This window comes from Mytilus californianus, unplaced genomic scaffold (genome assembly GCF_021869535.1).
Source record: "Mytilus californianus isolate M0D057914Y unplaced genomic scaffold, xbMytCali1.0.p SCAF_5, whole genome shotgun sequence".
NCBI lineage: Eukaryota > Metazoa > Mollusca > Bivalvia > Mytilida > Mytilidae > Mytilus > Mytilus californianus.
The window spans coordinates 78,336,321-78,363,712 of record NW_026262701.1 but is presented as its reverse complement, the minus strand read 5'-3'; the positions used below and the strand labels follow the sequence as shown (position 1 = coordinate 78,363,712).

The following is a 27,392-nucleotide window of genomic DNA, read 5'->3' as shown; positions in this document are numbered from 1 at the left end:
GTGAAAACTGTCTGACAGGCATGAGGACCTTGCAAGATACGCACATACCAAATATAGTTATCCTATTACTTATAATAAGAGAGAATTTAACATTACAAAAAATCTTAACTTTTTTTTCAAGTAGTCACTGAACCATGAAAATGAGGTCAAGGACATTGGACATGTGACTGACGGAAACTTCATAACATGAGGCATCCATATACAAAGTATGAAGCATCCAGGTCTTCCACCTTCTAAAATATAAAGCTTTTAAGAAGTGAGCTAACGCCGCCGCCGCCGCCGGATCACTATCCCTATGTCGAGCTTTCTGCGACAAAAGTCGCAGGCTCGACAAAAATGGAACTATTCCATTCATGTAACAAATGTTGACCTCTAAAAGTCTTTTGGGTTATTTTTCACTTTGGATTGCTGTCTAATGAAGTATATATGTATATCCTAGCCTTTTATTCATCATTTTCATATGGCTATATATTATGACACAGAGTTCATAACTTTCATTCTTTATACTTATATATGTACAAAAAACATCATTTTAAATTTTTCTCAGGACAGGGTCAAGGACGTCAAATGTAACTAGAGGCTCTAAAGAGCTGTGACTCTTTTCACAAAAAATTTTACGATTTAAATTGATCGTAAGTTATACTGAAATGTGTATGACTTACGATTATTTTTACTCTTTAAGATTTTTTGTGAAAAGAGCCGCTGGTTTCGCTCACCTAGGTCTATGTGCATGCATCTTTAAGTATGGAAACATTTTCATGTATGGGACTGCTATAAGGAGTCCATTGACAATCTCTGGTTATGTTGACCATTTTTTCTCTATAGTTTTTCTTTATCCTCCAAAAATGATAAAAACAAATTGGGAATAAACTGTTGACACAGAAATACGTCTCTCTTTTTATAATTTTGATTGTAATTGCAAATGCTGAAACTAAAATGGCAATATTGATACATGTTAACTATGCAAAACATTCAGTCAATGAATCATGATCATAATAATGTCAGGGCAAACATATTAATCTCCATGGAAATGAGACTTGCTAATGCATATACAACACAAGTGGTTTATCTTAAACTGATCTTACCAGGGGTGTTGGAGGAGGTTCAAATAATCACAATGGAAATGAGATGTGCCAATGCTTATAAAACTGCATACCAAATACCATCGATATACCACTAGAGGTTCCCCATATACTGACCTAATCACAAACTAATACCTTTAAACTAACCAAAAGCTTCAAAGTTAATAGACTATGAGTGAGGGGATGGGGTCAAATAATTTCCATGGAAATGAGATATGTCAATGCTAATACAACTGCATAACAAATATCATTGACCTATCACTAGTGGTTCCCAACAAACTGACCTAATCACAAACTAATACATTGTTGACACAAACAGCATGCTTGTTCACTTTCTCAACTTTGTTGAAGCGAGACAAAAACCATCTTTAATTAAGGCAATAACTCCTGTAAGATTTGACTGACAATATAGTTTAATCTTGTCCTGATGATCATTTTAGCAATTAAATTTTATCTACCTAATAAAGTTTTCAAGAGAATAGGCAAAAATAAAAAATAAAAAATAAAAAAAAAAGTCATTTGAATAGCCTGAATCGCTCACCTAGTAAAAAATATGTCATTTTGATATTTATTTTGTTCCTTTATTGCAATAAGTTGTGTTTGCCTATTTGTAGGTCTTATTTAGTGGCATCTCTGAAGATCTTATGTTGATGATCATTTTTACTGTTTACAGTTTATACCTATCTATTAAAGTTTATGAGATAATAAAATGCTCTGTGGGTGCAGCTTTATACAACTGCAGAGGGCAAACCCTGAACAATTGGGGTAAGTATGGACACAACATTGAAGCTTGATTCAGGTCTGAATTTGGATTGTGATTAAATATTTGACACAGCATAGGTTTCTGACACAGAATGAATGTGGTCTTAGAGCTTTAACATTTGAAATTGGACATTTACCAATTATGGTCCAATATTCAAAATATAAATACATGGTTAGATTCAGCATATAAAAAAAAACCAAGAATTCAATTTTTGAATGACAATATCAAACAAAAGTTTAACTTTGGACCCTTTGGACCTCAATGTGGACAAATTTGATAACAGGGCCCAAAATCCAAAATTTAAATAAACTGCTTGCTTCAGCATATCAAAGAACCCTATATACACAAGAATTCAATTTTTGTTAAAATCAAACCAAGTTTAAATCAATCTCAACCTTCTTTTCTTGGAACCTTATAGAACAATTTTATAGAGATCTAATACTCAAGTTATTGTCTGGAGACCAGAAAATCCTTGTTTGTTTTTTGGCCTATAATTCCTAAACAGCTTGGGCCATAACCCCCAAATTCAATCCCAACCTTCTGAACTCCTTTTGAACTATGGAACCTTGTGGTTCATTTGTAGAGAACCATGCACCTATACACAAGTTATTGTCTTGAAACAAAAAAAAATGTTTTTTTAATGTCCCTAATTCCTAAACAGTTAGGACAATAGCCCCAGAATCAATCCCTACCTTCCTTTTGTGGTATGGAACCTTGTAGTACAATTTCTTATACTCAAGTAATTGTCTGGAATCTAAATGTCTTAAAACCACAACGACAATAACATCGCAATACCATTATACAATGGGACATTTTTGAAGTTTTATTAGAATATCATTTAATGGCCCTAGAACCATGAGAACACAGTTATTTCATTGTGCATTTCTTTTAGACAATAGATTTAAATGAAACAAGACTGCACATGCTGAAATGTCTTGCCTGTACTGACCATGATTGATCATGTTGATTTAATGTTGAAAGTCTTAAAAATAAAGGTTTTACTGCAATAATCACATAGCTTAAAATTATCAACGTTAGATGACAAAAAAGTCAAGGTCAGATAATCCTTGCAGACATATATGTACACCTTAACATCATTCCATATACCAAATATAGTTGCTTGTAGTATCAAAGAAACAAACTGAAAACTTAACATTGACCAATGAGCCATGAAAATGAGATCAAGGTCATACATGTATGATACATCACAGACAGACATGTACACCTTACAATCATTCCATGCACCAAATATAGTTAACCTTTTGCTTATAATATCAAAGAAACAAGCTTAACTAGGAAAACTAAATATTGACCAATGAACCATGAAAATGAGGTCATGGTCAGATGAACCCTGCCAGACATACATGTAAACCTTACAATCATTTTATACACACAATATAGTTGACCTATTACTGAGGAGAAGACCAAACTTCAGAAACTTAACATTGACCAATGAACCATGAAAAATTCAAAATGATACCTGCCAGACAGGCATATATCCATTACAATCATCCAATACACCACATATAAATGACCTACTGCTTATAGTACAAAATGTATCTGAGAAACAGACCTCATTACATGGATCAGTGATCAAGGTTAAAATCATGTGATAAGGTTGAGGTCAGGTGAACCCTGTCTAATGGACATATAGACATTGCAAGGTACCCATATACCTGTATACCAAATATAGTCATAATAAGTGAGAAATTGACATAACAATTTTTTTTTTCCAAGCAGTCACTGAACCATGAAAAAGAGGTCAAGGACCATGAACATATGACAGACGCCTGAGACAGAAAGTTTGTAACTGTTAACATAAGGTATTTGCATACAAAATATGAGGCATCAGTTCTTTTCTCTCTGAAATATAAAGGTTTTAGTTATACAAATAATTTACACTGCCGCTGCCACCGGATAGTTATCCCTATGTCTCGCATACTGTGACTTTCGTCATAGGTGAACCAAAAATCACACCTGCTCTACCTCAAAATGAGTTTTACAGTGAAGTGTACTACTTTGGGACAAATCATATCAAAATTATAGAAAAGTCTACCATCTCTTACTAAAAATATGGACAATTCTTTGGTAAAGGAATCTATAATTCAATTTGACAGCTTCAGACATACTATTTTTTTACCTTTTTTAACTGGATCAAATCACTTCTTTGCCTAAAAATTCATCCCAAAATTTTTTTAAATATGTAATTTCATTCCTGTACCTAATATTTTATGCATTAACTATGAAGAAATAAATTTGGAAGGAGTATAAAAAATAAATCAGGAATTGATGCCACCACTTGCATATAACATTATAATGGGACATAACTTAAAAACAGTAAAAGTGACGCTACCCAAATTCGTACTTGATCTGATTTTCGTGGTAATAAGCATTGTGTATAAGATTCATAACATTTGGTTGAGGCAAACTTAAGTTAAAGAACGGAAATGAAAATTTCAGCAATTTTTCCATTTGTAAAGGGGCATAACTCTAGAAAGGTAAAAGTGACACCACCCAAATTCAAACTTGATCTGTGTTTTGAAGTAATAACCATTGTGTATAAGTTTCCTAACATTTGGTTGAGGCAAACTAAAGTTAGAGAATGGAAACCAATTTTGGGATGTAGACAGACAGACAGACAAGGGTAAAACTTAATGCCCCCTCCGCCAGATTTTTGGCCCCTAATTCCTTAACAGTTGGGACCATAACCCCCAAAATGAATCCCAAACTTCATTTTGTGGTATTAAACATTGTGTTTAAATTTTATAGAATTCCGTTCACTTATACTAAAGTTATTGTAGGGAAACCAAATGGCTTCGGATGACGACGACGACGTGATAGCAATATACAAACGCAAATTTTTTGCGGTCGTATAAAAACTGGTGGTAGATGATCAAAATAATACTTTCTGCAAGTCATTAACTCATCAATGGTTTAATTTAAGTCTCTTATTCAGAAATTTGCCACTTCTTAAAATGGGAGTGATAAGCAAAGCCTGGTTCAAAAACCATACTTTTTTCAAATTACATTTATAAAACAAAAATTTAAAGTTAGTAAAGTACCCAGCTCTTGGTTATGGACCTTTATGAGTTCTTCACTTCTAAGAAATGATGCAGGCTTCCAACCTTAAATCAGTTGCAAAACTGCAGGTGGCATTTATCAAAAGGTTTCAATTAAAAAAGCTGCATCGGACAAAGCATAAAGCATGTAAAGTAAACTGGTAAAGAAAATGGTGCAACATGTACGTGTAACAAATAATCACCAAGAAACCAATACACTGCAATACGAAGAAATGACAATGGTAAAACCCAGCAAGAACTGTTAAATCATAACCAATGCAAGTCTTTTGTGGATATTTCAAAAGTGGTTTTACTGATCATTGCAATGTAACCTAAAGGGAACAACCATTTATCATTGAGGGGGGGGGGGGGGGGGGGGGGGGTATGGTTTTTTCTTTGTATTACTGTACACAGGCATCAAATTATTTATTTTTGTCCCTCAATGCATATATTCTTTTTAGGAACATAAATTGGATGTCAAAATCTCTCTATCAGAAATTTGTTTTTGCCTACCCCTTTAATATCAAATTATTTTTCTTCAAAGTTCAGAAAAAAAAAACTGCTTCGCTGAGCGCAGCTGGATATGCCCGCAGAGGTTCAACCCTGAAAAGTTGGGGCAAAAATGGACACAATATTCAAGCTTGATACAGGTCTGAATTTGGATTGTAATTAAATACTTGACATATTATAGGTTTCTGAATTTGGATTGTAATTAAATACTTGACATATTATATTCTCAATGTTATATCAGAAATTTATAAAAAAACTAAAGGGAGGTTATCTTAATAGATATAAATCAGTCATCAAAGTTTAATGAAAACTGCTCTAAGCACTTTAAGGATATTGTCCAAAAACTTGAAAAATCACCCCTTTTTTTATGAATAAAATCTTATAACTCGGAAACGTAAAATCTAAAATTTATAATAAAATGCTCCGCTGGGGCGCAGCTTGATACGACTGCAGAGGTCGAACCCTGAACAGTTGGGGCAAGTAAGGACACAACATTCAAGCTTGATACAGCACTGAATTTGGATTGTAATTAAATATTTGACACAGCATAGGTTTCTGACACAGAATGAATGTGGTCTAAGAACTTAAAAATTTTTAATTTACCTATTCAAACCATATCATTATTATTTGCTTTTATATATAAATCAGAAATAACCAATTTAAAATGGAAAATTTTAAAGAAAAAAAAGGAAAAAAAAATCCCCCCCAATTTTTTGAACCCACTTATGATTCATCACCCCCAAACTCAATCCCAGCCTTCCCTTTGTGGTATGGTACCTTGCAGTACAATTTCAGACAGATCCATAAACTTGAACACAAGTTATTGTCTGGAAACTAGAAAAATGCTTGTTTTTTTGCCCCTTTTTGGCCCCAAATTCCTAAACGTTTAGGGCAATTACCCCCAAACTCAAACCATGCTATCCCTTTGTGATATGGAACCTTGTAGTTCAATTTCATAAAGATCCACACACTTACACACAAGTTATTGTCCTGAAACTAGAAATATGCTTGTTTTTTTGCCCCTTTATGGCCCCCAATTCCTAAAATTTTGAGGCAATTACCCCCAAAATCAATCCCAGCCTTCCCTTTGTGGTATGGTACCTTGCAGTACAATTTCAGAGAGATCCATACACTTGAACACAAGTTATTGTCTGGAAACTAGAAAAATGCTTATTTTTGGCCCCTTTTTCCTTATTGTTTTGGGCAATTACCCCCAAACTCAATTCCAGCTTTCCCTTTGTGATATGGAACCTTGTAGAACAATTTCATAAAGATCCATACACTAACACAAGTTATTGTCCTGAAACTAGAAAAATGCTTGTTTTTTTGCCCCTTTATGGTCCCCAATTCCTAAAATTTTGAGGCAATTACCCCCAAAATCAATCCCAGCCTTCCCTTTGTGGTATGGTACCTTGTAGTACAATTTCAGAGAGATCCATAAACTTGAACACAAATTATTGTCTGGAAACTAGAAAAATGCTTATTTTTGGCCCCTTATTCCTTAACGTTTTGGGCAATTACCCCCAAACTCAATTCCAGCTTTCCCTTTGTAATATGGAACCTTGTAGTACAATTTCATAAAGATCCATACACTTACACACAAGTTATTGTCATGAAACTAGAAAAATGCTTGTTTTTTGCCCCTTTTTGGCCCCTTATTCCTAAAATTTGGCGGCAATTACCCCCAAAATCAATCCCAGCATTCCCTTTGTGATATGGAACCTTGTGGTACAATGTCAGAGAGATCCATACACTTACACACAAGTTATTGTCATGAAACTAGAAAAATGCTAGTTTTTTGCCCCTTTTTGGCCCCTAATTCCTATAACTTTGAGGCAATTACCCCCAAAATCAATCCAAGCATTCCCTTTGTGATATGGAACCTTGTGGTACAATGTCAGAGAGATCCATACACTAACACACAAGTTATGTCTGGAAGTTACAAAAATGCTTATTTTTGGCCCCTAATTCCTTAACTGTTGGTACCATAACCCCCACAATCAATCCCCACCTCCCTTTTGTGGTATTGAACCTTATGGTAAAATTTCATAGAGATCCATTCACTTAAACAAAAGCTAGAGTGCGAAAACCAATGTGTCTTCGGACGACGACGACTACGATGATGACTACGCCAACGTCATACCAATATATGACCACAAAATTTTTTTGCTGTTGTATAAAAATCAAAAGGGAGCTTACAACAATAGATATAAACAATTTACCAAAGTTTCATTAAATATGCTGAAAGCATTTTTGAGTTCTTGTCCGAAAACTGGAAAATCCCCTTTTTGTAATGAATAAAACCCCATAAATCGTAATGGTACAGTCTAAATTTATAAAAATCAAAAGGGAGCTCATGTCGATAGAAATAAACAATTCACCAAAGTTTCTTGCAAATTGGTGAAATTGTTTTTGAGTTATTGTCCGAAAACTGGAAAATCCCCCCTTTTTTAATGAATAAAACCCCGAAACTCAGAAGCAGTACATCCAAAATTTATAAAAAACAAAAGTGAGCTCACTTCAATAGATATAAACAATTCACCAAAGTTTCATGCATATTGGTTTAAGCGTTTTTGAGTTATTGTCCGAAAACTGGAAAATCCCCCTTTTTTAATTGAAAAAACCCGAATACTACGAAACTGAAAATCTAAAACTTATAAAAAACGAAAGGGAGCTCAGGTCAATAGATATAAACATTTCATTAAAGTTTCATGTGAATTGGTTAAAGCGTTTTTGAGTAATGGTCCGACATGTTGACGACGGACGGACAACGGTATACCACAATACGTCCCGTAAACAGGCGTATAAAAACCATAAATTTCTCCAACAAAATGTTACCTACAGTCAACATGGTCAAAGTGGAGACATAACAATCTACATAAACATGATAAAAAGAAGTAATAAGTGCTCAGGTACAGTACATCAGTTGATTTTTCAATAACTTAATTTTGAAAAATTCAATAATGACCAATGTTTTGACAAATTTTACATTGTTAAGGATTTGTTTCTTTGAAAACATGCATATATGCATGTGCAAATAAAATTGCAACAGATATTTCCTGGCTTAAAGTAAAATAAACTGTTGGCACAGAGATATGTCTCGCCTGTCAGCATAAAATTCATAATAAACTGCTTCGCTGAGCGCAGCTAGATACGCCCACAGAGGTCCAACCCTGAACAGTTGGGGCAAAAATGGACACAATATTCAAGCTTGATTCAGGTCTGAATTTGGATTGTAATTAAACATTTGACTTATTATAGGTTTCTGAATAAATGTAGTCAAAGAACTTGAAATTGGTTATATGAATTGAATTTATATTCAATTAAAGATTTCTTGCTGTTGTACAATACTTAGTAAATCTGTTGTCAGACTATAAACAAATAAAGTTCAATTAATTCCCAATGTCATATTAAAAATTTATGAAAATAAAAAGGGAGCTTACATCAATAGATATAAACAATTCACCAAAGTTTCATGAGAACTGGTGACAGCATTTATGAGTTATTGTCTGAAAACTGGAAAATCACCCCTTTTTTAATGAATAAACCCCATAACTCAGAAATGTAAAATGTAAAATTTATAAAATTCTAAAGGGAGCCGACATCAATACATACAAACAATTCACAAAAGTTTCATAAGAATTGCTGAAAGCATTTTTGAGTTTTTGTCTGAAAACTGGAAAATCCCCCCCTTTTTTTTATGAATAAAACCCTGTAACTCGGAAACATAAAATCTAAAATTCATAAAAATCGAAAGGGAGCTCATGTCAATAGATATGAACAATTCACCACAATTTCTTGCAAGTTGGTGAAAGCATTCTTGACTTATTGTCTGAAAACTGGAAAATCCCCCTTTTTTTAATGAATAAAACCCCATAACTCAGAAACTTAAAATCTAAATTTTATAAAAAACGAAAGGGAGCTCACTTCAATAATAGATATAAACAATTCACAAAAGTTTTATGCAAATTGGTTAAAGCATTTTTGAGCTAATGTCCCGACATGTTGACAACGGACAGACGGATGGACAGACGGACGGACAGACAATGGTATACCATAATACGTCCCGTAAACGGGCGTATAAAAAGACAATCTGATGGACAGCAACATTGCTTAATAATTCAAAGACGCTGGACCATGAATTAGTGTGCAGGGCCTCAAAATGGTCAACAAACTGAGTTGTACGGACAGTGATGTAACTTTATAGAAAATATCATGGTCTATTTTAAGTAGTTCCTATCAAACTAACTTAAACAGAAAACTTAACATTTAAAATTAGAAATTAAATTGAAAGTTACTGGACCATGACCTAAGGAGCAGGACCTCGAAATAGTCTTCTATCTGATATGTAATAACAACAACAACACTACTTTATTCAAAAGGGTTACACAGTTAGCTATATAACTAATCTTCAGAGAGGCCCTCATCATAGAAAAAGCATAAACAAAAATGCAAACATATAGTAAATGGCATACATTAGTATAAAATTCAAGTATAGTGATAATCATGACAATGTTCAATACTACTGCATTAAATGTTATGAAAAAATAAAAATGATGAAATAATTAATATTCAATATTTTTTCAACTGGTTGATTTCAATAAATGATCTGTTATTTTGTATTTGAAAGAATTAACATATGTAATAATCCATAACACTATTGGCAAATTGTTCCACAAGAATGGTTCTGAATACATAAAAGATTTCTTGACCAATACTATTTTTCGTTTAAGGAGTATAAGGTTTCCTTGAGCAGTATTACTGATAGTAATGCAACTTTATAGAAAATATCACTGAACTATCACAAGTAGTTTCTATCAAACTGACTAAAGCAGCAAACTTAAATTGTTTATTAATTGAAAGTCATTGGACCATGACCTAGAAGGCAGGGCCTCAAAATAGTCGTCAAACTGATATGTACTGATAGTAATGCAACATCAAACAAAATATCATTGATCATGTTGATGTATCACAAGTAGTTCTTGCTGGTCCTGACTATTATTTTTATTGCAAAATACCAAAATTGTGGTGGTCCTTTGCAAATTTTGGTGGTCAAAACCCTCGGACCACCACTTTTCGAGAACTCTGGATTCTGTAAACATAGATTATTGTGTTTTATTGCAAAAATGTACTTGTTTTGATGTTAGTAAACTCAATTGGTCATCAAATTGTAAAATCAGCACTCAGTTTTTGAAAATATGAAGTTGGGTGAAACAAGGAGATTCTTTGAGTCCCTCATTGTTTAATTTTTTTATTAATGATATTGACAGTGAATTCTCATAAATTGATAATTATCCTTTAAAATTAATTTCTTCTGAGGTTAGTTGTCTTATGATTACAGACCACTTACTAAATACTATCAGAAAATAAACAAGGTTTTGATCTGATAAACATTTCAATACCAATAAACTTTTTTACATTTATACATTTATAATGACTTGTGGTGAAGTATTCTCTTAGCGCCTCAGAGTGCGGGATTTTCTCGCTGTCTTGAAGACACATTGGTGGACTTGGGCTGTTTTCTGCTCTTTGGTCAGGCTGTTGTCTCTTTGACCCTTTCCCCGTTTCTATTCTCAATTTTATCTTAGTAACTAAATTAATTTCAGAGTTCTTAAACAGTTCAATAGATCGTCTTTTTAAAAAAATAATTTTAGCTGCCATACAATGTAATTTGCAAATTCGGAATTTAATTACAGGTGTGTTGTCAGATAAACTGGTCAATCAATTTTAATTCCAGAGTTCATGTTTTGTTATACATGTCTGTGTATTACATGTATTACTTCGACACAATGAATGCAATTTATATGCTTTTGTTAACCTTGGGACCGTAACTTTGGTTTGACACAACAGAAATTTCGACTCATCTGTCTCATCAGAAGTCGAAATACATATATTTGAATGGAACAAAGTTTGGGACCACGGGAAAGTTTCTACTCATCCAAAAACTCGAGTCAACCCAGTTCGAAACAAGGAGAGTTAACTGTATAACAGAAATGAAGGCTTGGCTCCAGAAATTTATTGACGGGTGTGTAACAGTTAAGTATAATAAAAAAATTTTGTTTTAAATAAAATGGGGCACTTCATCAAGGACCATTTTATTATAAAGTTTCAAAGCTGAATGTTATGAAGTTAAACTCTTAGAACTTTGTTTTTTTATTTCTTGTTTTACATTTTATATTTTACCAATGTGCATGCCATAGATTTCTCATAATTCATACATTTTCTAATTAAATAAATTTAAAGGCCATATTAAACCAAATCTTACTGAATGATATGGATTAAAATGTGTGCATAAGTATGAAAGGCGTCATAATAGACATGTATCATTGTATGGCTTCTATGGGTTTTATTTCCTTGTTCAGCTCTCAGCAATAATATTAATGCTTTTGCTCCTTCAAATCAGGAAATCGACAAATACGCCGATCAATCCCATTTAGCCTCACTATATCTTATGGTAATTACAAATGATAAACATAACAAAGGAAAGAGGACAAGATGGAAACCCTTGTCGACTGCCTCGATTCGGATTTCCACTTATTTGTGCTCGCATAAATAATGAGCAAATTTTGTGTAAACAAGATGCAAAAACTGATTTACCGTCAGCATTTCATGATGAAAGCTTTCCTTATTAGACAATGAATCCGCATGTGCTGACACATACTATTTGTGCGCTTTCTTTCTTTATCGATAGACTCGTGTCATCGCATTTGCTGACATAACAAAGAGAGACAACTGTGTTATAACTATGGAGGACATAGTTCACAGAAATCAATTGTAAATGAAACAAATTCAGTTCGTACAAACAACAAATCGGAGGAACTTCCACGACACGGGAATGGCGATATTCCTGTTTCGTAATTTCAACACATCTCTTTGTTAATTAAACGTTTCTCTTTGCGGTCCGCGTTGGTAACTGAGGGTTTTCTTACAGGTCCGCGTAATCAAATCAAACAGAATCAGTTTGTTTTCTATTTAAAGGGTCCTTAAAGGGCATACCAATAACAAACAAAAGAAAAAAATACAAACATACAAACATACAAACATTTACATATTCATAGACATGACATGCATCTGGGAATAGTGTTGTTCCAACACTATTATATGATTTATATATATATATATATATATAAAGTGTGAGAGGAGAGCCATCTAAGTGAAAGAAAGACAACTCCGCTCTATATAAGACGTCATATAATGTTAATCACTTGCAGTTAGGTGTGCCAATTTAAGAAATTTAATTTGTTCAAATTTTGACATGCTCGCTTCGAAACTAAGTCTGATAGTTAGGTATTTACATACTTTTGTCATCATTTGTATTATCAATTTTGGATATTTGATAAATAGACTATCACGTAACGTTTTCTTGATGCTTCATATATATGACATATATTATTCCAATTATCTAACAAAGAAGAATTTAAATTTAAAATATGTACTTAATTTGGCTTTATGTAAATAAGAAGACCTATCTTCTAACCATGTCTCAAGAAAGCTGTGTATGAGACAACTTTTGGGTGATTTCTTAAACTTATAGATATAGGAAGATGTGGTATGAGTGCCAATGAGACAACACTCCATCCAAGTTACAATTTATAAAAGTAAACCATTATAGGTCAAGGTACGGCCTTCAACACGGACGCGGCATTGGCTCACACCGAACAGCAAGCTATAAAGGGCCCCCAAAAATTACTAGTGTAAAACCATTCAAACGGAAAAACCAACGGTCTAATCTATATAAAAACGAGAAACGAGAAACACGTATGAACTACATAAACAGACGACAACTACTGTAATCAGATTCCTGACTTAGGACAGGTGCAAACATTTGCAGCGGGATTAAACGTTTCATTGGTACCAAACCTTTTCCCTTTTCTGAAACAATAGTATAACATCACAACATAGAAAAACACACTATAAAATATCAATTGGAAGGCTTAACTCAATCAAAAAACGTAAATTAACACACACAATAAACGAATAAATTTGACCTGTGACACCTGAATGCAAATACACAGTTAATAAAAAATTACAAGGGATAAATAATTAAAGTCAAAAGTAAATAACAGGTTTAACCAAAGTTAACGTATGATATCACTGTGAAATTTCAAACAATTTATGGAAAATCATCACTTTTGAAGAAACCTGCGTCATTTTATACACAGGTAAATGAAAATAATTTTGTTGTTAAGTATACTTCTTCTTCGGTGTGTATAAAATCTTCCGTTTTGGAATACCAAGAAATTTCTTTAATATCAATAAAACTAATCTAACACTTGGTACATATGGGGTGAATATCAACAATAAAAATATACAATTAGTGCTAGATAAAACTTCCTGTACAGGTCCAAGAACAGCATATAAGGAAAAATGAAATAATTTTGATGTTCATAGTACGAAGAAGTGAAAATTTGTAGTAAATAAATACCAAATAATCAAAGCTGGTATATATAGACAAGATCCATGTTAACATTAAATAACAAAAAGGCATTACAAATAGTATCAACAGGTCAAATTAAAAAGAAAGTACGATTTGAGAGTACTCGCAGTTACTGACAGCTAGTTAAAAGCCAAAACAATTAATAATAAAAAATCATGCATCGATACTAAAATCAACTAAAATACACCCCAGGGATTTAGTATTTTAACGTCATGAACAGTCAAAGAAGACATGACTTGTGCAATGCCAAAAATGACAAAATCGATATGTGTGCCAATGTAAACTATATTCAGAGATCTAATTACAACATTGGTACGATAACCCTTACTAATAAGTTTGTTTAAAGGTTCGATGAGTTTACACGGATCACATAATGATTTCCGCGCTTTAAGTACAATATTACCATAAAATTTAGGATGTGAAATACCATTTTTAATAAGTTTTCTACAGGTACAGCCAAATTTACTAATTAAATCTTTGTATCTATGAAAGAATTTAGTAAAAGTTTTAAGTAATTTATGGTAACGAAATCCCTGACTTAATAATTTACCAGTGATGCATTGATTACGTTCGTTAAAATCTATGACATCACTACACACACGGGCATACCGAACGAGTTGGGATATATAAACACCGTATGATGGAGCCAAAGGCACATCGCCGTCTAAAAAAGGAAAATTAACAATAGAAATGAAAAATCGTCTCTTTTGTCGTAAATTTTAGTATGGAGTTTCCCTTTAGAAATTGAAATGTCTAAATCTAGAAAAGGACAGCTGCTGCTGTTTATGTTAGATTTAGTTAAAGTAAGTTCTTTTGGGTAAATTTCGGTAGTATATTTAGAGAACTCTGGATTATTTAACGAAAAAATATCATCCAGATAACGGTAGGTATTGTTGAATGTATCAACCAAATGTAACAATGATGTGTCTCTACTGAGTTTGGTCATAAACTGAGATTCATAGCAATACAGGAATAAATCTGCTATTAAAGGGGCGCAGTTAGTGCCCATAGGAATACCTACTACCTGACGATACACTTTATCGCCGAAACGTACATATATGTTATCTAGGAGAAAATTTAAAGCTTCAATCATATCCTCACATTTCCAGTAAGTGTATCTATCATACTTTCCTTTTTCGTCACTGAAAAGGCTTTAAACGAGTTACAGCAAATAAATTTACAATGAGATTTTTCGAAAGACCATTTTTTTAAATATGAAAATATTTTCTTTATTAGATTGTGTGGAAGTGTAGTGTAGAGAGTAGAAAATTCATAACTGTCAACAGAACCAAAAGGACCATCAAAAGCATGTATTTTATCTAAAACCTCTAAAGAATTTTTAACACCCCAAAAATAATTAATACCATTATTTTCATAAGCTTTATTACAAAAGTTAATAACCAGTTCTTTGATAGTAGTAAGGGAGGTAGTAAGAAGCACTGATATATTAGTAGTAGAACACTTACTAGATGCGGAGATAAAACGGAATTTAAATGGTTTTTTGTGTAATTTCGGTAACCAGTACATGGTAGGGACTTTCAAATGTTCGGAAGAGGCTATAAGCTGGGTAGTGGCAGTGATAATGATATGCTTGTTAACGATTTGACTCTCAGTGGTGCGTACGGACCTGAATGTTTACTTAAGTTTTTAACAATTGGCCAGATCAATGATTAATGTTTCATCATAGAGTAGCCGTTTTTTTTTAGCCAGGAGTTCAATGATGACCTTTGTCTCAAGTTATGCTGTGCAAATGAATATATTCCTTGTATGCCTTATTCAGCAAGTTTGATGAATTTTCTAGTCTGTGCCAATACATAATTTCTCGTTTGAACATGTCTATATCAAGAGGATGTCTTCCAAGTTCTGTTATAACTCCAGATTTGAAGTGGAATTTCAAAAGATCGGTTCCCCAGTCCTTGAATATATAAAAAAAAGATAATATAATTTTCTCTTTGGAGTAATGTCCAATTCTAGCAAACGTATAGAATTAGAGGTTTGATGCAATGATCAAATAAATGTGGATTTCAGGTCTCTAAATAAGAGCTTAAAACGTTTTTTTTTTAAATAGTTGTTTTCTAGCCTCGTTAAATTTCCAAGTATTCCCAATAATAAGATCCAAGTATTTATATTGCTTTACACTTTCTATGTCTTCTTTTCCGATATGGAAATTATCTTGTATCAATCTTCCGTCATTGTTGAGAGTAAATATTTTTGTTTTATTAGAGTCTACCTCTAGACACGATTCATTACGATAGTTAGAAAAAAAATTAAGTTTGTTTTGAATTTCTACCTTAGTTGTTGAAGAAGAAAAAAATAACCAAATCATCTGCGTAGAGGAGGCATGGTATCTTCTTGTTATTTAGACAAACTGAATCTGACTTTTCTTGTAAAATTGTTGAAAATCCATTGACGAAAAACTTTAAAAAAAATTGGGACTCAAAACATTACCTTGGTTTAGTCCAACCTCTGCTTTAAAAAAAAAACTGTTGTCATTTGGTTGTCCACTTTTACACATAACCTATCATTTCTATACATAGATTTCAATATTCTATAAAAGTAGTTGTTGATATTACAAAGTTGCAGTTTATCCATAATGCCAATGTGCATAACTTTATCGAAAAAGTTTCGAAAGTCCACAAAACATGTGAATACTTTTTTGTTACCAGTTTTCACAAATTTTTCTTTTAAACAACTTATAACAAAGATATGGTCTGAGGTACGGGCATTTTTTGAAAATCCTATTAAAATCAGTCAGGAAATTATCAAATCTGTTATTTTAATATCAAATTAAATACTTTACCAATGCTATTATCTATAGCAATTCCCCGTAATTTTCATGTTTTTTTTTCTATATTCTACTTTTAATATTGGACAGACAAAACTGTTAGACCATTCATTAGGATACATATTTGAAGATAAAGACTGCATTAAAAAGTTTAAGTAAGATTGTATATTTATATAAGATCGAGATGCCTTAAGCATGTTAATTAAGCATCTCGTTACTAATATAATCTTCTCCGAGACTTTAATTTTTTTTAGTGTGTTAAATGCCTTATCTAATTCTACTTCTAAAAAAAATTATCTAAAGGAGTGGGATTCGAAGATAGTTATTTTATATTTTCAAATAGTTTTTATTTTCTTCAACTATTTTCAGTTGAACATGTTTATCTGTAGGTCTGGAATAGATGCCTAGAATATTTAAAAAGTATCTTCAGACTTGTGTGGAGATCACCAAGCAGTTGTTTTGTTTACGAGTAGGACCCTAGCAGTTATCTGGAATAAACATTATGCATAATTAGGATATCTAGAAATAATATGACCTAACAAAAGTCGCATATTTTAATATTCTAAGTCATTGTATTTTCATGTTTTTCAGTATCATGAAACTTTATTGCGGACGATATTTTATATCAGGTTAAAACTTAGAAAGTACATGTAACAGTACCTCCTTATCAAAGTTCTATGGTACAGATATTGAAAAGTTCTTTCTCAAATATGCACTTTAAACATTAGCAGTCATTTATCTTAAACGAGGATTAGTAGGACTACAGAAATCCTTGACATCCTTGTCATAAATCAGAACAAAATTATATTTATGAGGGTGTGGATGGGGGTCCTTCATTTTTGTATCTTTATTTTTTTTCTGTCATTTTTCTCGATTCATTATATTCAGTTTGCCCATTATTCTCTATTCTTTATATTTTGGGCTTATATTTTCTGTTCTTTATCTTTTTGGCCCTATTTTATACGCCCGTTAACGGGACGTATTATGATATACCGTTGTCCGTCCGTCCGTCCGTCGTCAACATGTCGGACAATAACTCAAAAACGCTTTAACCAATTTGCATGAAACTTTGGTGAATTGTTTATATTTATTGACATGAGCTCCCTTTCGATTTTTATAAATTTTGGATATTACGTTTCCGAGTTATGGGGTTTTATTCATTAAAAGAGGGGGATTTTCCAGTTTTCGGACAATAACTCAAAAATGCTTTGAACAGTTTTCATGAAACTTTGGTAAATTGTTTATGTCTTTGATGTGAGCTCCCTTTTGATTTTTATAAATTTTAGATTTTACGTTTCCGAGGTGTGGGGTTTTATTCATTAAAAAGGGGGATTTTCCAGTTTTCGGACAATTACTCAAAAATGCTTTGAGCAGTTTTCATGAAACTTTGGTGACTGGTTTATATCTATTGAAAAAGCAACGGGCGTATCATGCGCTCATGGCGCAGCTGTTTATTTCTGCAGTATTGGCCCATTATTATCTAGTCTGTAAACCCCACGCAGACCCTCATTTCTGAACTAGCCTCTAACGTTTTACGAAGAATGAATCTAAACCCTTTATTTCTATGTAATTGTAGAACTAGCTTAAGAAAGAGGATACATAACAGTAGTAAAGCAAAAACATCATAAAGAAAACTAAAATTTGGATAACTCGAAGTCAACGTACACCCGTTAAACTAAGGTGCCCTTGAAGGGTAAACACCTTTTTCCTACAATGGTGTCAACCCTCATGTTGCTAATGACATATAAAAATAAGGTGATACGTATTATTCGGTAAGTCATGAAAGTTGAGAGGAGCACGGGATCTTGATAAACGGAACATTGTCATGAACGATGATAGGAGTACTGGATCTTGATAAACGGAACATTATCATGAACGATGAGAGGAGCCCGGGATCTTGATAAACGGAACATACCCATTGTCATCAGTGACACATACATTAAGTAACGGCAAATCAAGTTTTGATGATGATCGTAATTTACTTTCGAGGCGATGACTTCATATGGTAGTTACCTTATAATGACTCGTTGAGCAACTGAATGTTTCAAAGACGCACTGATAGTTAAAAAAGCTCTGGAATGGCTTATCAACTGAGAGGAATATATGTGTATTGTAGCAACGTTTTCTTGTTTAATACTGAATGATACCTACTGTCGATTGCTAACAAAATTTCCCCGACCTTCATCCCGAACGATCTCTATTACAGGACCTACCTATTGTATTTATTATTAATTAGTTATCGTCCTGAACATGCATGAAATTTTTGCCACTGGACGTTAAGCAACCAACAATCAATTAATCAATCGATTGCTATCTGTAAGTTAATGTATGAAATAGACCTTGCTTTGGAGGAGCATGAACAAACACTTCAATGGAAAATATAAATACATTGTAATGTATATGTAAATTAAAAAAACGGACAACGGCGTAGATTAAACTATCTACTCGTGAACTAGATTGTGTGATAAGATGATTAAGGATGTGAATCTCCCTTTTCTAACGATAATCTCTCTAAACACTCGTGTATTTACTGAGAGTCTGTAATTCAGTACTTGTCTTTGGTTGCTGTCTGTCAAATTTGTTTTTCGTTGAATCATAAGTCAGGCTGTTGGTTTTTTCGTTTGAATTGTTTCAAATTTTGTTATGTTGGTATTTTGTTAAAGGCCTGTCTCTTTGGCAATCATACCACATCTCCTTATTTTATACAACTTAGTAGTATATCCTGGGACATAATATAGGTATCACTTCTCAGTAACATCATACAAATATGCAAATATCATAATTATATGCATAATTGTTTGGAAATATAAAAAAGTTAATTTATATGTTAATTTGCCAGACAAATAAACTCAATCAATTAAAATTTAAGTTCTAAAAACAATATTTATTTGTACGAACACATTTACAATAAATGGTTATAACAATACGATTATAACATTACAATATATAAACAATAAACGAACTACTAAGCATAATTTCAGACTAAATTAAAAAAAAATAGTATGTACTAGTGCATTGCAATATAAGTGTTAACCTCAGCAAAATGATTTCTGGTATTTTTTGGCATCCATTAAAAAAATTGCAGTTAATTTAAGAATTGCGACTTTAATATGTAACATTTTAGGTACAAATGTTATTGCACCAGATGAGCATTTAGACAATTAATGTCGTCACATCAGTGATGCTCGCGGCCAAAATATTTGAAAATCCTAAACCTAATGTAAACGTTGAAGAGCTGATCAAACCGAAAAGGACAAAAAGAAATGCCAAAACCTGAAAGGAATTAGAGCTACACACAAAGAAGATACATTACTTAATTTAAATGATTTCCAAAATTCTAAAACAACAAATTTCAATAAAAAACAATATCTGTATTTTCGTGCCAGTACCGAATTACTGCTTAATGGGCTGGTGATACATAGTATTATCATTAACGATACAAATAATTACTGCATCAGATGCGCATTTCGGCAAATACTGAATCTCCAGTGATTAAGTTAAATTGTATTTCTTTATTATTGAAATAAAAAAAAGTAAAAGGATGTTTTCAAATATTTCTACTAATCATTTCTAATTTTCCCATACTGTTTACACTGAATTAGTAAATGGAACTCATCTTCAATGTCACCTAGATGTCTGCAGTAGTAGTATTGGCATAATATTATATATGCCGGTTTCAATGGCTAATTTATGACTACTTTTTCTCATTTTACATATAAACAATCTTTCAGTTGTGCTTTTTAATAAGTAAATATGAGAAACTCTTGTGTCACAAAGTAGACCTTAGAGAAATTTGGCTATTCTTCTTTGTTCCCTTTTGGTAAACTAGTTCCCGATGTTTCTGCGTATTTATTGAGTCTTATACATCCTTAGCTTTAAAATATTTGGGTTTGACCGTTCCTGATGACGATAAAAAAAAGTATAACGAAAATACCGAACTCAAAGGCAAATTCAAAAAGGGGAAGTCCATAAAAACTGACAAAATCAAACCTATCAATCAGCGGAACAAGTGGAAAACAACTGCCATATTCCTGACTTGGTACAGGTCCGAAGAAAATGGTTAAACCTGGTTTTAAAGCTAACTAATAAAACCTCCCACTTGTAGAAAAGCGCTTCGGACGCACGAAAGTAATTAAGTGTTATTTTCATTTAAATATCCATGGCTTTCAAATGTTGGTTTGAGCGTTCCCGAAGAAGTTAAATTCATAAAAACGCTTCAGCCGCACGAAATTCATACAGCGTTATTGTTTTTTGCAAGATCAGTTACTAGTATTCGTGTAAAAGACATAAAGTTCGAAGTGCATGTTGACGGTTCAATAACTCCAGCGTGACTCGAAAAATTAAATGAAGCAAGGCTATTGGTACTTTACGGAACGGAACGGAACGGAACGGAACGGAATTTCATTTAAGGTATCCATAGGGGCATCTATCAATATTTCGAAAAATCTTTAAAACAAAACAAACTTTAAATTTTGCTGTTAACGGTTTTCAATATACAGATAACACAATTGTATACTAAGTCTCATCTTCATATGTAAAATGTGTAATAATGTATAACATCGGAAAATATCCTGTAGATGTACATGCATGTCCTGATAAATTATCATGAATTTGACGCATTGGCAGGTCAGAGAAAACAAGTTTTACTCCTTTCATTCATTATAATATATAAGAAGACAAACCTCCCGTCGTCCTTTCAGGCAATGATTAGAAACATTGATTTTGATTTTAACTTTTTAAAGAGGTAGGGCCATTTTCCCGAGAGTTTTTTTCATTTGATTAGCTAGCTAAATCATGTTTTTAAATAGCCCGATAGAGACTAATTATAGTATATGAAAACACGTCACATCATCTATTTTCATACCTTGAACAGGTATTCCTACAATAATCAAGGACAAGACTATTGAATTTTTTTGTTTATCAAAACCAATATTTTGTTTGTAAATGCCCCTGAGGAGCATTGAAATATGAAGTATCAACTTATAGATATTCAAAATTAGTTTTGTATTAAAAAAACCATGGTGCTTCAGTTAGTGTGTTAATGTTGGTAGGTGATTTGTAGCGTACACGTATTTCACAGCTTTGTTTAACTTAAAACTAACAAAATATTAAACAAGAATGTGTCCATAGTACACGGATGCCCCACTCGTACTATCATTTTCTATGTTCAGTGAACTACGAAATTGGGATAAAAACTGTAATTTAGCATTAAAATGAGAAAGATCATATCATAGGGATCATGTGTACTAAGTTTCAAGTTGGTTGGACTTCCACTTCATCAAAAACTACCTTGACCAAAAACTTTAACCTGAAACGGGACAGACGGACGAACGAACAGACGGACGAACGAACAGATGGACGCACGAAGGGACGGACCGAAAAACTGAATGCCCCTAAGTGAGCATAAAAAAGGGGGTTAAATATAAATACAAGAAACATTTAATAATCTAATTATCTGATATAAATCAGCTAATCTAATTCAAGATCGGTCTCTGTTTTAATGCCAAGAAGCCAAAAAATATCGGACGCATTTAAGTGGGATGTTGTTTTCCTCAATCTGGATGTATCTATATCTATACACTGTTCCAGCTTTTAAGGTTTACCGTCTATATGAACCGGACAACAGCTTACACCAGTTGGTACTAGAACGGCTTGCGTAACAAACACATGTAATCTGGTATTTTCTGCATGGCATTGTACCGAATGGATCGACCCTATGTTGTGATACAGATTCAACACTTTCTTGATGTTTTACCTACAGTCACGATTGGTAGTGTAATTGATTTTTTCTGTGGTGTTGTTTCATTTTCTGATGACTTAGGTTCCGGTGTAGGGACGGTGGTACAATGTAACAATGCCAGAACTAGTATCTACACAGTTATTGGATTGGCGATAAAATTACTGTCTGCATTTGTTACATATCATACCATTTTCTAAAACGTTCTTGTTCAAGATTTAGAAAAATATTTTTGTTGTTTTGAAATTTTTCTGCTATGGCCTTTTTTCGTTATGTGTATAACACACACAGCATTTGGGCTTCATTGCTATATAATCAATGCTCGTGTTATTGGTTATGTACAAGCACCTACTTCAGTGTGAGTCTTTGAGTTAAACAAACATTCGAAAAAATGTGATAGAAACATAACATTTTAATATTTCAACATAAAAAATGAGAAAAATTAGCGTGAGATTTGAACCCCATCTTAAAAACAATCCATTATTTACAGTTTTAAGCGCTACCGATGGAGCCACGGCGACTCTCGAAAACAAACATGATATTAAGCATCTATATAGGTAAAATTTAGTGATGTTCCACTTTTTATTAAAAAAGATGGTTTTTAGGTATTAAGGACACACTAAACCAATATCATTTTTGATGGGAAAAGTTGTATAAATTACAACAACAACAAAAAACATAACTTTGTTTCGGTTTGAAGTGTCCTTCTAGTAGGATTCCCTGTTTTTCCAACCTAAAAACACGGTAAATTCCGCATATTTGACTTTCATCCTTTTTTGGAGGTTAAATTAACTATTTTCCAGACATAACATAATACATAAAAATCGAGATATTGACCAAAAAACATTTTTATTTCATGTTTTTAACGTAAATTTTATTCTTTCAGCACTTTTTGAAATTGGCCCTTCTGTGAAAAAATTTCAGGGGAAATTGGCCCTACCTCAAAATTGTAATTCCGTTCCGTTCCGTTCCGCAAAGTACCAATTGCTCTAAGGAATTGATATTTAATCATAAATGGAATCAACGGAAACAGAAATCTATGTAAAAGACGGTATGGTTCACTTTTTTTTGTCTTATACCTCTTTTTTTAAATGAGTGGTAAGTGTTTTATATATGCATTCAATAACCGGATCAATAACTTATATGAAATAGGCAAGTCAGACAAAAAGTATTATACCTTTCATTCGTAATTATATCAAAGGAGACAAGACCTCTCGTCGTCCTGTCCGACGATGATTAGAAACATTGAATCTGATTTTAACTTTCTAAACTTGTTATTCCGTTCCGTTCCGTTCCGCAAAGTACCAATTGCTCTGAGGAATTGGTATTTAACGGAATCAACGGAAACAGACATCTTTGTAAAAGACGGTATGAATCATATTTTTTTTGAACTTGTTATTCCGTTCCGTTCCGTTCCGCGAAGTACAAAAATAATTTATATGAAATAGGCAAGTCAAACAAAAAGTATTACTCTTTTCATTCGTAATTATATCTTAATTGACAAGACCTCCCGTCGTCCTTTCCATCGACGATGATTTATATTGATTCTGATTTTAACTTTTTTAATTTGTTATTCCGTTCCGTTCCGTTCCGCAAAGTACCAATTGTTCTGAGGAATTGGTATTTAACGGAATCGAACGGAAACAGATATCTATGTAAAAGAAAGTAATATTATTTGTTTTGTCTTACACCTTTTTTTAAATGAAAAGTAAAAAGAAAAGGGGGCAAGACCTTTTCTCTTAAAATGTTTTAAACTGTTGTTAACTGTTACATTGTACTTTAAAATATATGTGCTGTTAACTGCTATTAACTAGTTATAGCTGTTATGTGTTTTCTTAAAATTGTCATTATGGTAATGAGATCAAAAATTGTGCTTAATTGGAGTAAGTTGATACATGTAAATGAGATCACACTAGCTAAGCATATCAGAAAAAGTGGTCTAAGTAGTTCTACTACTGTAATCACTAGCCAGTCAACACTGAGGTTTGCGAGTTCGAACCCAGCTCGTGTGGGTACACTCGACTCCAATCTCGAAGGTCGGTGGTTTTCTCCAGGCACTCCGGCTTCCTCCACCAATAAAAATTGGCCGCCACGAAATAGCCAAAAGTGGTGCTTAAAAGTGGCGTTAAAACATCAAAAATTCAAAAATCAAATTAAACACTGCTATATACGAAGATGTGCAAAACATATTGGTATACATTTTGGGAAAAAATAAGAGAAAATAAACGAGAAGGTATTCAGTAAATTTTGTAATTGAAATTATTAGATCATATTTATATTAGGGTAATATATTGTGCCATTTTGCCGTGCCTTTAGATTTGATTGCTTTTATTGTGTTGGGGTCATCCAGAGCTTACTGCCTGTTGGTTGGCAGTTCCCGCTCTGTTGAAGGATATGTGGTAAGCTCTGGATGCATTTTTGTGCATTTAATACATTGATAGTCCGAGATTACAGAATGTACTCTGACGTCCAACGGCTGTTTTGTCAGACAAGCTGGGGCCGTGCAAACAGCCGTTGGACGTCAGAGTATTCTCGGACTAAATCATTGGTTGATTCGGTGATGTCTTCGTGCCATTGCCCCGTATCGATTTTTTTTCACATATCCAGTAAATATGTATATATTATCATTATGACTTTATATATAGACGATCATATACAGCTATAGATTGTCAACTGATATATCAAAGACAACAGGCATATATACAGTAAACCAAATAAAGTTAACACATGGAAATTAAACTTTAAAAGATATTTTGAAATAGCATAAACATATTTTAATACGTCATTGAACTTCCTTGACAATGTCACAAAATACAGTACTGTGTAAAAAAATGTTTTTAATATTTGCTGAAAAAAATAATTTGTTTGTGATTTGCTATGAAAAATAATGATCAGTGTTTCTATAATCATCGTCGGAACGGGTGGCGGAAGGCCTCTTTTTTGGAAATACTTACGAATGGAAGGAGTAATTAAGACTTTTTGTCTAACATGCATTTGTGTTAAATTCATAATTATTGATCCGGTCGAAAATGCTTACCACTCATGCAAAAAAGAGGTCTCAGACAATCTTTTTTTTATCATACTGCTTTTACTACATAACAGATGTCTGTTTCCGTTGATTCCGTTAAATACCAATTCCTCAGAGCAATTGGTACTTTGCAGAACGGAACGGAACGGAATAACAAATTTAAAAAGTTAAATTCAGAATCAATGTTTCAAATCATCGTCGGAAAGGACGACTGGAGGTCTTGTCTTCTTAGATATAATTACGAATGAAACATGTAAAAGGAGTAATACTTTTTGTTTGACCACTCTATTTTATATAAATTATTGATCCGGTTATTGAATGTATATCTAAAACACTTACCACTTATTTAAAAAAAAGTGTTAAGACAAAATACAAAAGGAATCATACCGTCTTTTACATAGATGTCTGTTTCCATTGATTCCGTTCAATACCAATTCCTTAGAGCAATTGGTATTTTGCGGAACGGAACGGAACGGAATAACAAATTTAAAAAGTTAAAATTAGAATCAATATTAATCATCGTCGGAAAGCACGACGGGATGTCTTGTCTTCTTAGATATAATTACGAATGAAAGGAGTAACACTTTTTGTCTGACTTGCCTATTTCATATAAATTATTGATCCGGTTATTGAATGCATATCTAAAACACTTACCACTCATTTAAAAAAAGAGGTGTAAGACAAAAAAAAAAAAAAAAATTCATACCGTCTTTTACAAAGATGTCTGTTTCCGTTGATTCCGTAAAATAACAATTCCTTAGGGTAATTGGTACTTTGCGGAACGGAACGGAACGGAAAAACAAATTTCAAAAGTTGAAATCAGAATTTATGTTTCTAATCATCGCCGGAAAGGACAACGGGAGGTCTGTCCTTAGATATCATAATGAATGAAAGGAGTAAGACTTTTTTCTCGGACCTGCCATACTAATTTATCAGGACATGTGCATGTATATCTACAGGATATTTCCCGATGTTATGCATTATTACACATTTTACATATGAAGATGAGATTTAGTATACAATTGTGTTATCTGTATATTGAAAACTGTAAACAGCAAAATTTAAAGTTTGTTTTCTTTTAAAGATTTTTTGATTTTTCGAAATTTTTTGATAGATGCCCCCCCAAGGATACCTTAAATAAAATTCCGTTCCGTTCCGTTCCGTTCCGTAAAGTACCAATAGCCGGTTTTTTTTATGGATTTACTTTCACCAGGAACGCTCAAAGCCGAATACTTGAAAGGCGAGGATGTACCGAAACAGTTGGAAGAGCTATATGACGAAAAATTCCTAAAAAAAAAAGCCAAATCCATCTAAGGTCAACTTTGCCGGAGGGAGTTGAAACCTTAGTTTCTTTAAAATTCGTGTAATAATTTTTATATACCTATAAGGAGTTATTTTCTTTCAGAACGACAGTTCTTTCTTTTGAAGAATCAACCCAGACGATACCAAGTTTCAATGAAATTTGCTTCAAGGTATAAAATAATGACCTGTGTAAGGTCATTATTATCCCTGATTAAAATGCAAACTATAATTTACTTAAACGTTTAACTCATTTGACAGTTATCGTGTGTTGTTGCCAAATGTTGTTTTACTTTTTAATTTAGCTTATTTGATACGTTTAAGACAGAAACAATCCCTTCCTCCGTTTATTACACTGAAATACCAAAAATCGTCGTTGACGCACAGTTTAACTTTCGAAACAAATAATGACTTATCGCTACAATAAAGGGACATAATTTGAGATGAATTTAATAATGCATAACTTTTCATAACACTTTTAAAACAAGCCAGATTTGTCACATTCGTGTGTAGGATTTTGAAAATCTTCAGGTGCGGATCCAGGATTGAAATAGGGGGCCCCTAGCCAACGATGAATAGAAAAATAGTCTCAATTTTCCTGTGGTGTTAGGAAGTTTTATATATATGACTTTCTTTTGCTTTGAATTTGTCTGCGACAGTTGCTATTGTACATAATCAAAGGACATGCATAG

The 27,392-nt window shown here is 32.9% G+C and overlaps 1 protein-coding gene across 1 annotated transcript in view; it reads right to left on the bottom strand.

The window, feature by feature from the left end:
* LOC127701472 (uncharacterized) overlaps positions 1 to 12,153 on the bottom strand; it is a 28,946-nt gene extending 16,793 nt beyond the window's left edge. Inside the window, exon 1 of the mRNA XM_052205343.1 lies at positions 12,012 to 12,153. The gene's annotated coding sequence lies outside the window, so the exon portion shown is untranslated. The remainder of the gene's footprint in view (positions 1 to 12,011) is intronic.
* Between the last annotated feature and the right edge of the window lie 15,239 nt (positions 12,154 to 27,392).